This window comes from Ornithodoros turicata, unplaced genomic scaffold (assembly GCF_037126465.1).
Source record: "Ornithodoros turicata isolate Travis unplaced genomic scaffold, ASM3712646v1 Chromosome22, whole genome shotgun sequence".
In the NCBI taxonomy this organism is placed as follows: Eukaryota; Metazoa; Arthropoda; class Arachnida; order Ixodida; family Argasidae; genus Ornithodoros; species Ornithodoros turicata.
The window spans coordinates 656,082-671,138 of record NW_026999340.1 but is presented as its reverse complement, the minus strand read 5'-3'; the positions used below and the strand labels follow the sequence as shown (position 1 = coordinate 671,138).

Sequence of the window (15,057 nt, the reverse complement as noted above, 5' to 3'; positions counted from 1 at the left end):
GAACAAGTCTTTCTTACAGATAATTATTCTTTTTAACGTGATCCGGTATCCATGTCTGAACAGGATGACATCTGAAGACAGAGGACCATAGTTATGCGATGACACACGCAAAATACACAGCCAATTTTACGTTAAAATCACTTTCATTCACCTGGGCTATTTAGCCTATATGCAAATGCAGAGCACGCCGTTGCAATTTCCTTTGCCGCTCTGGCAGCTCTTGCTGCACGCGTCGATTGTGCACTCCCCACCGCGGCCTGGAGAGGAAAACACATAGTTTACACACTGCCATAGCGACTGAGCACCGCAGCTCAACTCAGGGTTTACTGGCACACATTCAATAAGCCGGAAGCCTTATACTGTGAAAAGGCAAGAGCGCATACTGGGTACCTCGTCAGCTATGTGCGGACAATAATATTATAAGATAAAGGGGGAATGAGAACGACTATGAACCATAGACCGAGAAGTTACCCGTCAAAAAGAACTCGTTACGAGTTAAGTTACCGTGCGAAAAATGTAACTAAGTTAATAAGGAAGTTCTTCAGCACGAAATGTAAATCTCAGTTACGCAGTTACCTAATAAAAGAACGAGTTACATCCAAGTTACGTCAGACACAAAATAGCGCTACACAGGTGCAGCGCGCGAGAGCAGTTGAGTTCGACCCTGAGTTGCCTGCGGAGGAGTGCAACATGCTTTCAACTCGGTTAACAATTTATTTAGGGCATATCCGCTTTGGCGGTAAAGAGTGCCATAGGCCGGAGGCATGAACGAAAAAGGCGGCCCTAGTAGAGCGTTCGTGATGCCACTCGAGCACTGGTTTATCCTCATAGAGCTTTTCGTTTTTGGGTTAAACCCAACTTTCACGATATTTGCACCCCGAACGCATTTTCTGAAATTCGGCTACAACCCAATTTCTACCGGGAAACCCTGACGGCCTCAAGCTTGGGGTGCCGCTGTGAGCTCCTCAAAACGGTGAATCATACAGGTCAAAACAATAAGAGTAGCAGTCAAAACATTACCGGAATGAAATCTGCGTATCATTCCTTTCATTATCTCGGCCTGCTCACCCTAAACGCGAACGTTCGTGGAGCTGGGACACGTGTTTGGATTCCCCGTTCATTCAATGACCCGGTTCCAAGTGCTTCTTGCCAGGTGACCTCTTCCCAATACTTCGAACAACACAGGAAGTCACAAAATGCGGCAATGACATCCAGATATGTAGCATGGAAGCTTTCATACACTGGCAAATGTTCTCTTTAGTAACCACAGAACAATAAAAATTATGGTTTCTGAACTCCTTATAACAATGGCCTGCAAAAAAAAAAAAAAAAGACTCACAACGCCAGAACCGGAAATCCCCGACACCTTGCAAAACCTCTGTGTATAAAGGGTGGAGGCTGGTTGTGCCCCAGCCCCCTCCGGCGAATTGAAAACTCTCCGCTTAGGCGTTGATCTCTTGACAATTGTCCACTTACCAAGCATCCCTGTATTGAGGATGATCCCCATCCTTGCCTATAGAGGCACCTCAACATTGGAGTCAGTACATGAGTTGACCCAAAGGGATACCGTATTCAGTGACTTTACTGGATATACCCGTCTTTCCTTCCCCCTGAATGTGAGAGGGTGAAACAGCACACTGTCACCTCTTGCGCCCTGGAAAAAGAAAACAGAAAAGAAAAGAAAACAGAAAATGCAGCCCAGGGTAAGGGCATTTCCGATAGCGTCACCGGATACGTGTTTCGTTTCCGCAAGTTAAAGCTCGTCTTCGACGCATGAGGTGATCACGTCTCCGAAGATGCGCAATGAACAAAATAAAGAAAAAATGGTGTTCCCTCACGAATATTTTGCGGACGATCGACCAAACGTATTTTTGTTCTGCAAACGGCTGCGATATCAGGTGACCGAAAGCGACAGATATTCTCTTTGGGACAACTTCGTAGCTTTTATAATTAAAAAGTTGATTAACGATTTTTAGATAATTATTCATTCCACGGTTCAGCAACAGACGGTCAAGAACGTCCGCCGGCCCAGAGACGATAGAAGTGAAAACAGGATGTCTGTAGCTCTTCTAGCTTTTAATGAAAAATCTGTATCGAAGAAAAAAAGACACCCTGTATAACACTATAATTGTATAATAATATAATTATAGCAAAATTGTAAAATACTGTTGTATAACAGACAGTTATTTTGCTTGCCTAAACAAGCAATATTCGGCGACAGATATTTAAACGTACGTGGTCCTTCCAGCATTTCTTTAAGAATGGGTTTCAACGAGGATTTTCCCGCATTCTGCTCTCTCACTCTTGCCTGAACGCTCTTATTTAAGAGTTAATTAATGAAATGTAGGTAATTTGCCATTTAGTAGTTACATACTCTCATCGAGACGATGTCCGCTTGTTCATATCATTGAACTGCAAAACTGGCATCTATGCTGCACTCCTAGCTCTTTCTTCCTGGTGCAGCTAAAAAACACCCGGTATATAAGAGGCACTTTCCTCTAGCGGTCTCTACTGCTTTGTTTTGGCCTTTCTGGATGGTATATTCGCCCAGAAGCAAGTTCTCTTACACTTTAAAAACTGCAGTGAAAGACCATCCATAAAACCAGGGTTGGTTGCCGGAAATACTAACGTCACCGACTCCTACATCACAAAAATTCCATCCAAAAAACTACATACATCTTTCGGTTCTGTTTCCGTTCTGATTCTCGTTAGCAGTTTCAGTTTTGGCAGCAGAATTTTCCATTTCTGTTTCCGTTTACGAACTATTTTCGATACTGCTTTCGCTTTTCATTTCCTTGAAGTTGTTCCGTCCCTTCTCGGCATTATGGTGTTGGTAGGAGGCAGCGCATCTGTGTGTATTCTACTTTGCTATTTCTGCACACACTCTCCGACCGCTGTTCTATCTACTACAATACAGGCTGTAGGAAAGAACAACTTCAACTTGACAACGAGCTGTTTAATCGTCCGATGTAGCCGGGACGAGCCCAGAGGAAGCTAATGCCCAATCAGTCCGTCGCAGCAGAGAAAATGAAAAAAGAAACACGCGCGCAGGCACCAGGAACACGTGACAGGTGATCCAGGACACGTCATTCTCGTCTCTAATTTCTTACACGGGCCTTCTGAAGAGTCATCAAGCGCTATATGCATTACAAGAAATAATGCTTTCCGATATCATTATCATTGAAGTCGGAGCTTGCCTTGTATATACTATTGTCACTGTGGAAAATGCGAAAATGAAGCAGTCCAGCAAGACATTTGCCGCAAACAGCAGCACGGTCAAATACAGTGATCAACAGTTACGGTTTACTCTATATTGGATTGAATGGCTTAGAAGCCTGATTTGCCAAAAGTGTCGCTCGTGTGCACCTGCCGCCATCCCCTACTGAGAACCCTCTGCCCGTGCCACTCCCACGGTGGAAATGTATATCGTCATAAAAGTAAGGTCATGAGCTGTGAATAATATTAATAATTATTATCATTATTATCATAATAACAAGCTCTATTTACGTGCCCAAAAACAGCACGAGACCTTGGTGTTACCGCACAATTAAGAAAATGAGAATACATAACGCATGTGTGTAGCCCTGGGGGGTTTAGGGGCTTCAACCCCCCCCCCCGCCCCTCCGAAATGACACCTTTGGTAGTCTGCTCGGGAGAAGGAAACAGTTGCCCCCACATGTAAAGTCGCCAGAGTCGTTGCCGTTGGGACCTTTGAATTTCGTGTACGTTTCGGTTTGTGGTAATGAAAATGAGAATAAATTTGTTTCGGTTTCTGTTTTCGTTTCCGGTGGAATTTGTGCAGTGCACGTTTATCGTTTTTGTTACTGTTTCTGGTAACCAACCCTGCATAAAATATGCGTTTTTGTTTGTTTGTTTTGTTTTTCTTAGGGGGAATGTATGACAATATTGCTGTTGCGTAGCTACCGGAATTGGATCAGTCCTCGAATAACCTAAAGTATTAGAAGAACAATCGCGTGCATCCGCATACAGGATGTGGTCAGGAGATCGTGCACGCTCAGCGTCTTTGTATCATTGCTTTATCAATCAATTTAGTGCACATAATTTAAAACAATTAAGATACTCACGCATGCGCAAGGCTCCCCCTTCTGGTCCCGGCAGAGGCTCTGGCGCAGCTTCAGCCAGAAGAGCCACGGTACCTTAAAATATATATGAACGTATTGATGAGGTGTCAAAAGGAATTTTATATGTAACGCGTCCTCGTCGAATTTTCTGACCAGTCAGGTGTCAGGACCAGTCAAATAATTAGAGATGGGACGAATCCAGAATTTTCCGAATCGGAATCCAATGAAGGTTCTGCGAATCCACGAATCTTACGAATCTTTTGAATCGTCTAAAAAAATTAGTTTAAAAAGTCAGACAAAAAAAAACACTTCTACTGAAGAGTGTTTTGAAGCAGAATTTGTTTAATGAAAACAGATTACATAACAGTTTACTTTGAGAAGCAAACACACTCATATACTACTTCTTAAATGTAACTTATTTAACATGTTGTTCATTGACTACAGGAAATACAAAAAGTCTCGTGTCTCAATTCGTTTAATAAAACTAAGAAACAATCAAAAGTAAAACCATATTACTTTTAAACTTGTAATGTAAGAGTTCCTGCCTGAACCCTTTCAGTCCAGAGCATTGTAAGAAACAAACAAGAAAACACAGCTGAAAGTTTCTTCACAAACACCAGCGTTCTCATTCGCTCATTCTCTAGCTTGTTGCGTTTTTTCTCACCTATAACACACGATGTGCTGAAGAGTCCTTCTGACATTACTGTCGATGGGGGTGTTTACCCTTTACCCGGTCGGCCATGCCGCTGGTATGCGTAATTTGCTAAACAGCGCATAACATTTCGAGAACACACACACACAAAATCTGCATCATCAAATCTCCTCGCGATCCCGAAAGACTCCGGATGTTCCAGGATAAGTACATCTCAGTAGAGCGACTTACCAGACGCGCACCACGCATGCTTACTGTGTGGTGACAAAACAAAGTTAACTAGTGCAGTGGTACTTTGTAGGGCGTCAAGCTGGTTACGTGTGCGTCAACGAGCGTACGAGATCATCACTTCACTTCTTGTGTTGCGTTTTGTTCAGATGTTCGTGTGCACAAATAACTTTAAAAAGTCACATTTCGCTATTAGAGAAATTGTCGATGTCGTCTTCCCTTGTTTCCGTGTCTCTCTGTTGTCTTGTTCGTCGTGCACTGGCTAGTCTCTCGCCCTTTCCCTTTACCGAACCCAATTCAGTCATAAAAATGTTCGGAAGATTCTCGTTCGTATGGAAGTAACATCCATTGACGAAAACTCGAAAAATATGCAGCTACATCAGCTGGAACGGCTATCTCCATCGATTCCTCAACCTATTCTCTCAAGTCGGTCTGCATGAACGTGCATGCATTGGCATACAATACATGACTGTACTCATATGAGCTCCACTGTGCTTTATCTCCCCCTGTCGATTATGACTTACCAAAGATGAGAGCGAAGACGAAGATGGTACGAAGGCAGGACATGGTGTCAAAGCTTCCGATTGAGTTTCTGGGAAGAATCATGAAATCGATCCTATGGAACAAGCACATCACAACAGGCCATGGGTTACGTGCAACATCGAAGATGCTTACACTGTAAAAAAATACGGCTGTTTCCACTGGTGTCTGCCTGTTTATCCTGACGGTATACCACCGTAACTGCAAATACGGCTGAATCAGCGTAAAACAACGGAAGATAGGGCGCCACCAGGCCTCCACAGCTCCCCGCATTTGCGGCAGTAGAAAAATAAAACACGTCACAGTCACGTGGTATTACATCGTCAGGCATCATGACGGATGCGCATTGGCCAAAGGAGGATGCGCGCTCCGGGATTGGTTGATAAAGTTTCGAAATATCTGACAGCTCACTTTTCGCGGGCAGTCTAGCAGTCGGCCAGGCGGGCAGCTCCAAGCAAGGTCGCTGCGTCTCCGCGGCTCGCCGATGTCGGTTGACCACAACGACCAAAGAGGAAGTGTACGTGCGGGTTTGTTCGTGAGCTATAGTGACTCTGGCCATGTACTGATCTCTGATAAAGTGTCAACCTACGGACATTCTTGTCGGGTCGGAACTGGAATGCTTGGTGAGCTGACGCCTGAGGAACACTTTCGAGCGCTGTCGCATTTTCAAATACAGTGACTAAGAAGAGAGTGTTCGTAACGACAAAAGTATTTCCCGTGACTGTGTGACCTACGGTGCATCGCCAGAATGAGAAGATGATGCTCATCTGTGAAACGCACGCACTCGTGGACTTCGCTCGCCTCCAGAAGTAGACTGTATGTGTGCTTTGCAAGTTCGAACTTGGTTTGGTTGCTGTCTATTCAAGGAACGAAACGTCCTGTACGCACGGTGAATCTATGAGTCAAGCATTTGAGTTTATACGTTGCATCAATAAATATGTATTTTGCCTATCAAATATGTCTTAGTTATTTTGGAATAACGGGCGCCAGGTATGAAAACCAGTAGAAGTCAATGGCAGCCAGGGCCGGCCGAAAGCAGAGCCAAACTGAGAGGTTGCTGATTGGTTGGCTGCTAGGCATCACGACGCATTTTCATTGGTCGTATGTCCAGTGTTGCCTGAATTATCTCAAACTATGGGTTCTCAGAGGTCGGCACTTTGGACCGCCGCTCACTCATGCTCACTCACCGGCAGCTCAGCTCACTGCCCGCTCACTCATGCTCACTCACCGGCAGCTCAGCTCATCGTCCGCTCACTCATGCTCACTCACCGGCAGATCAGCTCATCGCCCGCTCACTCATGCTCACTCACCGGCAGCTCAGCTCATCGCCCGCTCACTCATGCTCACTCACTGGAAGCTCAGCTCATTGCTCGCTCACTCATGCTCAATCAACGGTAGCTCAGCTCATCGCTCGCTCACTCATGCTCACTCAACGGCAGCTGAGCTCATCCCTCGCCCACTCATGCTCACTCACAGGCAGCTGAGCTCATTGCCCGCTCACTCATGCACACTCACATGTTCATCGCTCGCTCACTCATGCTCACCTTCTTCAGGATGCTCACTCATGCTCACCTGCACAGGAAAACTTGTATTACATGTACGTACGAGGGCCGTGGTCGGAACTCGGGAGATATCGCTCCTGTTGGGGCGGTGGTAATCTTGCGGGATACAGGTTATAGAGCAATGCAGGACAGAGGAGTAGCGACAAAGGGGGGGGGGGGCTGAAGCCTTCTCTCGAAACCGCACCTTTGGTAGTACATTTCGGAGAGGTAAGAGAGAGAGAGAGAAACCACTCCCCTCCCATATAAACCTTCGTTTTTTTTTTCTGGCTACGCCCCTGATGCAGGACGCTTATCACAAAAAATGTAATGGGCTACACGCTTAGGAAAAAGAGAGTCAAAAGGGAGTAAAATGGTGCTCGGACTCTGACACCATCGCCTACGGAGAGGGCGTTGCAGCGACTTCCATGATTGTATTTAATTAAGAGGGTTGCGTGCACTTCCGTCATGGAGGGGTGTTAGCCTCACTCCCCAATGTTTATGACGAGGGTTTCTAGACTATGCAACAGTGAAGTCACGTACTCTTCATTTGGTAAAATTATCGAGAGACACCTGCAGCTAATGATAGAAGAGATAGCGATTTCATCTCAGTTCAGGCAAGCCGGTCCCCTTTGGTCCTCCGATTTCGTTGATTCTTTTTTATGCTAAAGCCGCACCTCTATGATGAACAGTGCCACTGGTCCGAAACTTGAGATCGCAGCAGTTGCCGAGAAAAAAATTGACGAGCGTGCCTGGGTGGCGTCGGGCGCTTCACAGAATCTTCCTCGGGTGGTAATTTGAGGCCGTCTTGTCCGCACCACGAACGCGCTAGAGGAGCGCGAATTTTTTTGCGCGTTCTACAGATGCCGGACTACCACATCATTTTAAAAAACGGACATTTCCTCTCATGAACTGTTCTATAAAAAATCGCGAAAACGCTCGTGAGCGCGATTTTGCGCACATTTTAAACTTTTATTACGGAAGAAGTACGCATGGTAGAATTATGAACTCTGCACCAATTGAAAGATAATTAATTGCTCTTTCCAACGACGTATTACGCATAAATGCGAGTGTTACTGGAGAATAGGTAGAATGAGACGAACCATGCTCCCTCCGTGAAAATACGCGAAGTTCGTAGGTCAATTCCTCAAAAACCCCACCTTTAATTTTGGCAAAAAAAAAATTGCATGGAATCCTGATTATATTACCTTTCCAATTGTGTAAAATTTGTGTATTCTAAAAGTTTGGAACCGAAATGCCAGCGCGCATAAGGAGAGCATGTACAACGCGGCCATGCGGTTCGAACTACGGCCACCCTCCGGCGTTTGTACTGATCGTCGACTGAGGGAACCTGACTTCCACGTATCTATGCTACACTCCATTTCATCACCTGTTGTGCCTATGATGGAGATTTAATGCCATATCGTATTTCGACTGCGGACAGGCTGCAAAGAAGAAACTTTGGTATCAGGTTGCGTGACGCGGAGGCTATATTCTCTTTCACCTAAACTTTGTGCCCGCGTCCCATCGCCTTTGCCGGATGTACATACGGATTATAAGTAATAAACAGACCCGCACTGGGGACACCAGACGCCAGACTTCCTAACAAAAATGACCTTGCTGCGGTGTGGACAGGTTCATTTGGTCGCCGCGTGTGGCCAATAATGCACGGACCTGCCGTCGACGATGCAGCGGATGAGTGAGGTGTCTGAATAACTTTGGGTTCGTCAGCGTTGGAAGTCATCTCCATGGCTCGGAACATTTATAGTGAGGAACGTGCGTTTTGTGCCGATTATGCACGTCGACATCGGAAAAGGATTCTTCGCCAGAGTGGATTCACAACTGTGTCAAGCCTTGACATCGGCGCGCTGAAGGCGCTTCTCGACCCTGAGCGACGTGATGAAGTCAGCGGTGAGGACCAACTATGTAAGAATTGTGCTGCGCGCTTTCGTTCAGCAATTAGTGACCTATCGCAGCCCTCGCCCGTTGCTCTATCTGTTGCACAGACTGTGTTCAGAGCGAGGACATTATTCAATAAATTAATAAGAGTATTTCGACGGCAAATATCGACGTAACTCCGCTGCGGCAGCCGGGATCTCTCAAAAGGTAACAAATGCCGTCGTATGCGTCACGGAAACGGAGAGAAGTTGGCGACGCATTGAGCAGGTCAATAAGCCGCTGAATACGTGATGCATATGGCGTAGACGAACCGACCACATCCGGAACAGACTGCACGAGATGTTCTATCCTTTTGCGCAACATCAGGACCGCTTATCAGAAGTGCACCTCCAATCAAGAAAGATGCCAGATTCTTACGCTTCTTCCTGAAAACATGACGAAAAAAGAAATAGTAGGACTGATCCCGGATTCAACGAAATATGTGATAGAAAAATCAAAAAGTCTGAGAGGGAAGCAGGGAGTGTGGGCGATGCCGGACAATTATGGTGGGCATCCTGTCAGCGAGAACGACGTACAGGTTGCACTCCGGTATTATCTTGAAGACGAAAAGGACTGTTCTGTCCAAAGTCCCAACAAAAAAGACGTAATTCATGTCACCAGAGACGGGAAGAGAGTCGCTGTTGCAAAGCGCTTTATGACTCGTTCAATACGGGAAACGTTTAGCCTGCTCAAGAGCGCTCATCCGGGCATCAATATAGGACTGACGAAGTTCTACACACTTCGGCCTAAGTGGGTTCGCACAGACCCACGTCCGGAACAGTGCGTGTGTTTGGACTGCGCAAACTTTAATTTGATCATCGCGGCCATAAACAGTGCGTCATCCATCCAGCTAAGCAGAGAACAACTGAATGCGATGTCTGTATGTCCCGAGCCACAAAGGACATGCTTTTTGCAAGAGTGTCGCAGTTGTCAAGGGGCCAAAAGGATCAACCTACAGAAGCTAAGGATGGACCGTGCCGACGACGTTGATATGGCTCTCTGGGAATCTGGTGACCTCATTAGGAAGACGCTAAAGGCATCGGTATTCCTGAACGCGGTCAGGAAATGTGCTGCTCTGTACACCAAGCATGAATATATATACAACAAAGAAGCGCCATTTGGAACGAGAAGGCCTTCGTGGATCCAAGACATGTCGTCATGCACTTCGATTTTGCAGAAAACTGGAGAGTCAACTTCTCAAGTGAGGTCCAAGGGCGCTATTGGAAGGCGGATCAAATATCCTTATTCACCTGTGTTTCACCGCATTCTACAGATACCATGTCCCACTCCACCCAGCCCTTCTACTGGGTGACACCCCTCTTGTGCCGTTTGATAACGTAATCAAATTTTTGACCACGTGTGGGTTTCTTAGTCAGATGTAGATGATAAGCATTGCTCCGCTTTTATCCATTATCACCGAACTCCTCATGTAAATATCTCATTGTCACACTTGTAGATAGCTTTTAACTGCCATGCTCGCTTGCTATCGTCATCCCCCTCTCTCTTATCCTGGTCAATCAATCATCGCTCATCGCTCATACCTGTAGATAGGTTTTAACTACCACACTCTCTCTCACATCATCTTTCCCATAATCGTCTCCGACACACTCAGCATAGTTTTGGCGCTCTATGGCCTTTGTTGCCTTTGTGCCATTAAACACATAATCAATCAATCAATCAACCTGTGTTGTAACCACCATGTCTTCGACAAAAAGTTTTGCAACAGTGAGTGACGACCTATCTCACGATACTACACATGCCCTTCTTGCCCTCCAAAACATAACCAAGGCTATACAAGACATCCTGCCCGTGTTTTCCCATGTGGTATACGTGTCCGACAGTGCTGCAGCGCACTTTAAGAACAGGTACCAGCTCTATGAAATGGGGAAAAACAACTTGTTACTGCGATGGATTTTCTCTGCCACTGGCCATGGAAAAAATGCGTGCGATGGGGTCGGGGGCTCTTTGAAACATATCGCAAGCTTGGAAAAAATTGCGATGTCCACCTGCTGAAGCTATTCAAACCGCTGAAGACTTTGTGTGCGCTCTCAAAAAGAAGGAACATGCCACGGAACTGCTGCACATTCCGTCGGCTCAGGTTGCAGCCTTTCGAAATTCGAAAAAGGATGAATGGGAGCTGGTTCGGCCAGTGACAGGGATCCGTTCATGCCATGTGTGGTACAAAGCATCTGAAAGTCATGCAGTATCTGGAGTTCAGCTATAGCAAGAACCGCCGAGGACATGTTTGAACCTCGGTCATAGCTGCGTTGTTTTCAGCACGTCGAACGATCCACACACTACGTCTGGCTGGTGATGTTTTCGAGAATGTGCATACAAATCTATGTTTTCCAACAGAATCAGTTTGTGATGCCGCTCACACATAGGTGACATTTGTTCCCGATTCCGCTTTCAGAGCTGTGTTTTGTATTTAAAATGTATGTATGGCTCTTTCATGCACCGTAACTATATTTTACTCTTGTTTTAGTGTCTTTCGTAAATTCTCTCTAAAGGTGAGCAATAGCAAAGCCAGTCACCAAATAAACCACTCTATCGGCTTGCAATGTTGTATTATTCCTGTACTTCTGTGCGTATCAATGTACTAGGCCAGCTGACCTGCTTCAAGGTAGTTAAATACGGACCAGATCTCAAGCGCCTGTCAACAGAAAACAAAAGATTAGAACGAAAGATGGAACCGTCGGGCCGCGTTGTACCTGCTCTCCTCATGCACATAACATGACAGCAACGTTTGTTCTTTGCACCCTGTCCTTAGTCGAAATACGATATGGCACGAAATGCCCATCTCAGGCACAGGAGGTGATGGGGGCCAGGTTCCCTTCGTCGACGATCAGTACAAACGCCGGAGGGTGGCCGGAGTTGGAACCTCATGGCCGCGTTGTACATGCTATCCTTATGCGCGCTGGCATTTCGGTTCTAAACTTTTAGAATACACAAACTTTACACCATTGGAAAGGTAATATAATCAGCATTCCATGCAATTTTTTTTTGCCAAAATTAAAGGTGAGGTTTTTGAGGAATTGACCTACGAACTTCGCGTATTTTCACGGAGGGAGCATGGTTCGTCTCATTCTACCTATCCTCCAGTAACACTCACATTTATGCGTAATACGTCGTTGGAAAGAGCAATTAATTATCTTTCATTTGGTGTGGAGTTCGTAATTCTACCATGCGTACTTCTTCCGTAATAAAAGTTTAAAATGTGCGCAAAATCGCGCTCACGAGCGTTTTCGCGGGTTTTTATAGAACAGTTCGTGCGAGGAAATGCCCGTTTTTTAAAATTATGTGGTAGTCCGGCATCTGTAGAACGTGCAAAAAAATTCGCGCTCCTCTAGCGCGTTCGTGGTGCGGACGAGACGGCCTCAAAGTACCACCCGAGGAAGATTCTGTGAAGCGCACGACGCCACCCAGGCACGCTCGTCAATTTTTTTCTCGGCAACTGCTGCGATCTCAAGTTTCAGACCAGTGGCACTGTTCATCACCCAGTAAACCACCGATGTCCCATGGACGTCCTGAAAAGATCCCGAAGTCTTGATCCGCGAAAAATGTCCCAATGATGTAAATACGACGTCATTCGAAACGTCCTAGCGTTGTCTAGCCAGGATGTATTTTAATGATATCGCTGGGACTTCGAAATGGCGTCCCGATCGGATGTTGATTTAGAAGTAGAATACAAACATACTTTCGATGCACATTATATTTTTGTATCCTTATGATAACGTTCAACAGCGTGCAGCAAGAAACTAAAACAGTGACACTAATTTTTATCCGTGTTACCGAAGTGGCAACACACAAAAATTATTCATCTGAATTTACAAAGAAACTCCCGACATGGTCCGAGCTTAGCAGATGTACCACAGTATCTAGCTTCTGTTTCCTTTTACTGTAGTGCTAATAAAGGTAGTTGGGAAGGCCGAGAAGACCTCGATATCTCTTGCAATATCTCCATGTAGAACGGAACACACACAACTACATCTCCAGATGTGCTTCCCTGCCGGAACGAGAAGACATAACATCATTGAATTGTCGCCACAATTCCAACGAGATCCAAAGACAAATCAGACAGTCAATTCGTTCATTATGTAGCCGTCAGGTACAAGTTCCTCACTGACAGAATCAGGGTTTTTGAAGAGAAGCTATACCTTCGCGACATCATGTTCCACTATGTTGTGTGGCGAAGACCGTACCCACGGAATAAAGAAGCAATTCAATGAATTGGCTTAATGGATATAAATGCTAAACGCTGATTTCCACTTGATTTAATGTAATCCAACATGTTTTGTACACACTGCACCAGTTCAAAGAATGCGAAACCAATTGAAGGAATTGGCCTAGAGTATCAATAAAACAACAACTTTATTTCTAAGGTTAATAATGAGGAGTTTCGTCGCTAGTGTGGATACCCGAGCCCACTGGCATAAAATGCGATGAAATGTGCCCCTTCACCATAAGGATCGAAGTCCTGACGTGTCTAAAAAGACCAAAAAAGCTCTCATCACAGAGTGTTGATGGGCTGGATTTCACCAGGGGCTAAGCAATTTTCATAGAGATAGAAAGGGTGAAATTCCAACTGACTAAGGATCTGAGAGAGCGCGGTTCGGGAAGGTTGGTAGCATGGACAAATAAGAAGAATGTGCCCAGGTCCCCTACGGCACCGTAGTGACATCATCGGTCAGAATAGATCAGATATGCATAGAGATTCCAACTGAGCACTGCACATGCCACTTGAGGTGGCGGTTGATACCGCGGCGTCTTTTAGCCATCCAGTGATGGTTTAACCCCATCAGAGTGACATCGCGGTGTTTCGCGATGGGTTCCCGTGTCTAATATCTTGGCCTGCAGCGGCGATATCGGGATGCTGTTTCTTGTGACGAATTTCCCTTCCATCCCCCTACGCGTGCACCTTGCGGCTTGTGAGAAATCCTGGCGGTTGTCCAGATATTTGAAAATTCTAGGCAACCGTCGGTGCTTCTGACACCTTCAAAGTCTTGTAAATCCCGCCCGGACTGTTGGATAAAGACCAAAATTCAGGTCCGAACGGGCATGGATTAGCTGTGTGATCGCGCAAATCACACAGGAACTGATCTGTAGTGGTTTCGAACTCGTAGGCGGAGACGCGTTAGTAAAATTCGGTTTTCCGAACTTCAGTGCCCTTGTTGCAAAGAAGTTCGCCTCGGACAGGGTTCATACTTGGAGAACCCACTGTTCTCGACGCGGAGCACGTGATAAAATTCACCGCGTCTCTCTAAATTTAGCAGTTCTCGAGTTAGAGGATTCCGCGTTCACACTCCTCCCAATACATGGGACCAGCGGCTTCCCCGCCCCCCCCCCCCAAAAAAAAAGCCTTCCCGTTGCTGCCACATGGTCATGTTTGCCTTCGTTATGAAGGTCTCAATGTGCTCTTCCCAACAGCGTTTGTCCCGCAGGCGCGCGATGTTCCGTTCTCCCGATATCTGTGTGCCATGACGAGCTGCGAGGCTGGCTAGAGCCACCCTGAAACGCTTCCCACTTTTCGGTGTCGTAAGTCGATTACCCGATGTCCGATTTAGTCGAAATTTTGTGTGCGCGTGCTCTGTTCCCTGCTCTACAACTTTCCAATTGAGACCAGCCGTCGATTTCCAGTGGTTAAGACGTCATTCTCGAAATTCCTGACACCGACCACCGTTCACCGATTTTTGTCCCTGTCTTCAGGCTTGAAGCCCACGGCGGATCCGACTTCCTTTTAATGGGCACACGCACTCGACATGGGAAACGCGTAGAAACTTGCCGCATCTTTCTATCCCTCTCGGTTCTCGAGTTAGAACACCGTGGCAACGGCGGTTCTCTGATACATGGGCCTGGGGCATTTTTTTCGATATCGGGTTCTTGCTGGCGTAGGGAGGTGATTGAGATGTGTTTTTGAAGAGGAAAACGTCCTCTTTCCGATAGCGTTGGTCCCGTCTTCGCGCGACTTTCCGTTCCCTTGCTACATTCCGAGGAGCGCCTGGCCTTCCGGGCAGGTGGCCTTCCTGCCGTTTCTGCGCTGCGGACGGCGTCCGTTTCGCTTGCAAGCTTCGTTGCGTTC

At 46.2% G+C, this 15,057-nt stretch overlaps 1 long non-coding RNA gene across 1 annotated transcript; it reads right to left on the bottom strand.

Annotated features, from left to right (window-relative positions):
* Nucleotides 1–225: 225 nt before the first annotated feature.
* LOC135373187 (uncharacterized) lies at nucleotides 226–5,574 on the bottom strand. Its single transcript, XR_010416328.1, has 3 exons — nucleotides 5,487–5,574; nucleotides 4,086–4,157; nucleotides 226–257 (listed from the first exon to the last, which is right to left on the bottom strand). It is a non-coding gene; the product is annotated as an uncharacterized LOC135373187 (long non-coding RNA).
* Between the last annotated feature and the right edge of the window lie 9,483 nt (nucleotides 5,575–15,057).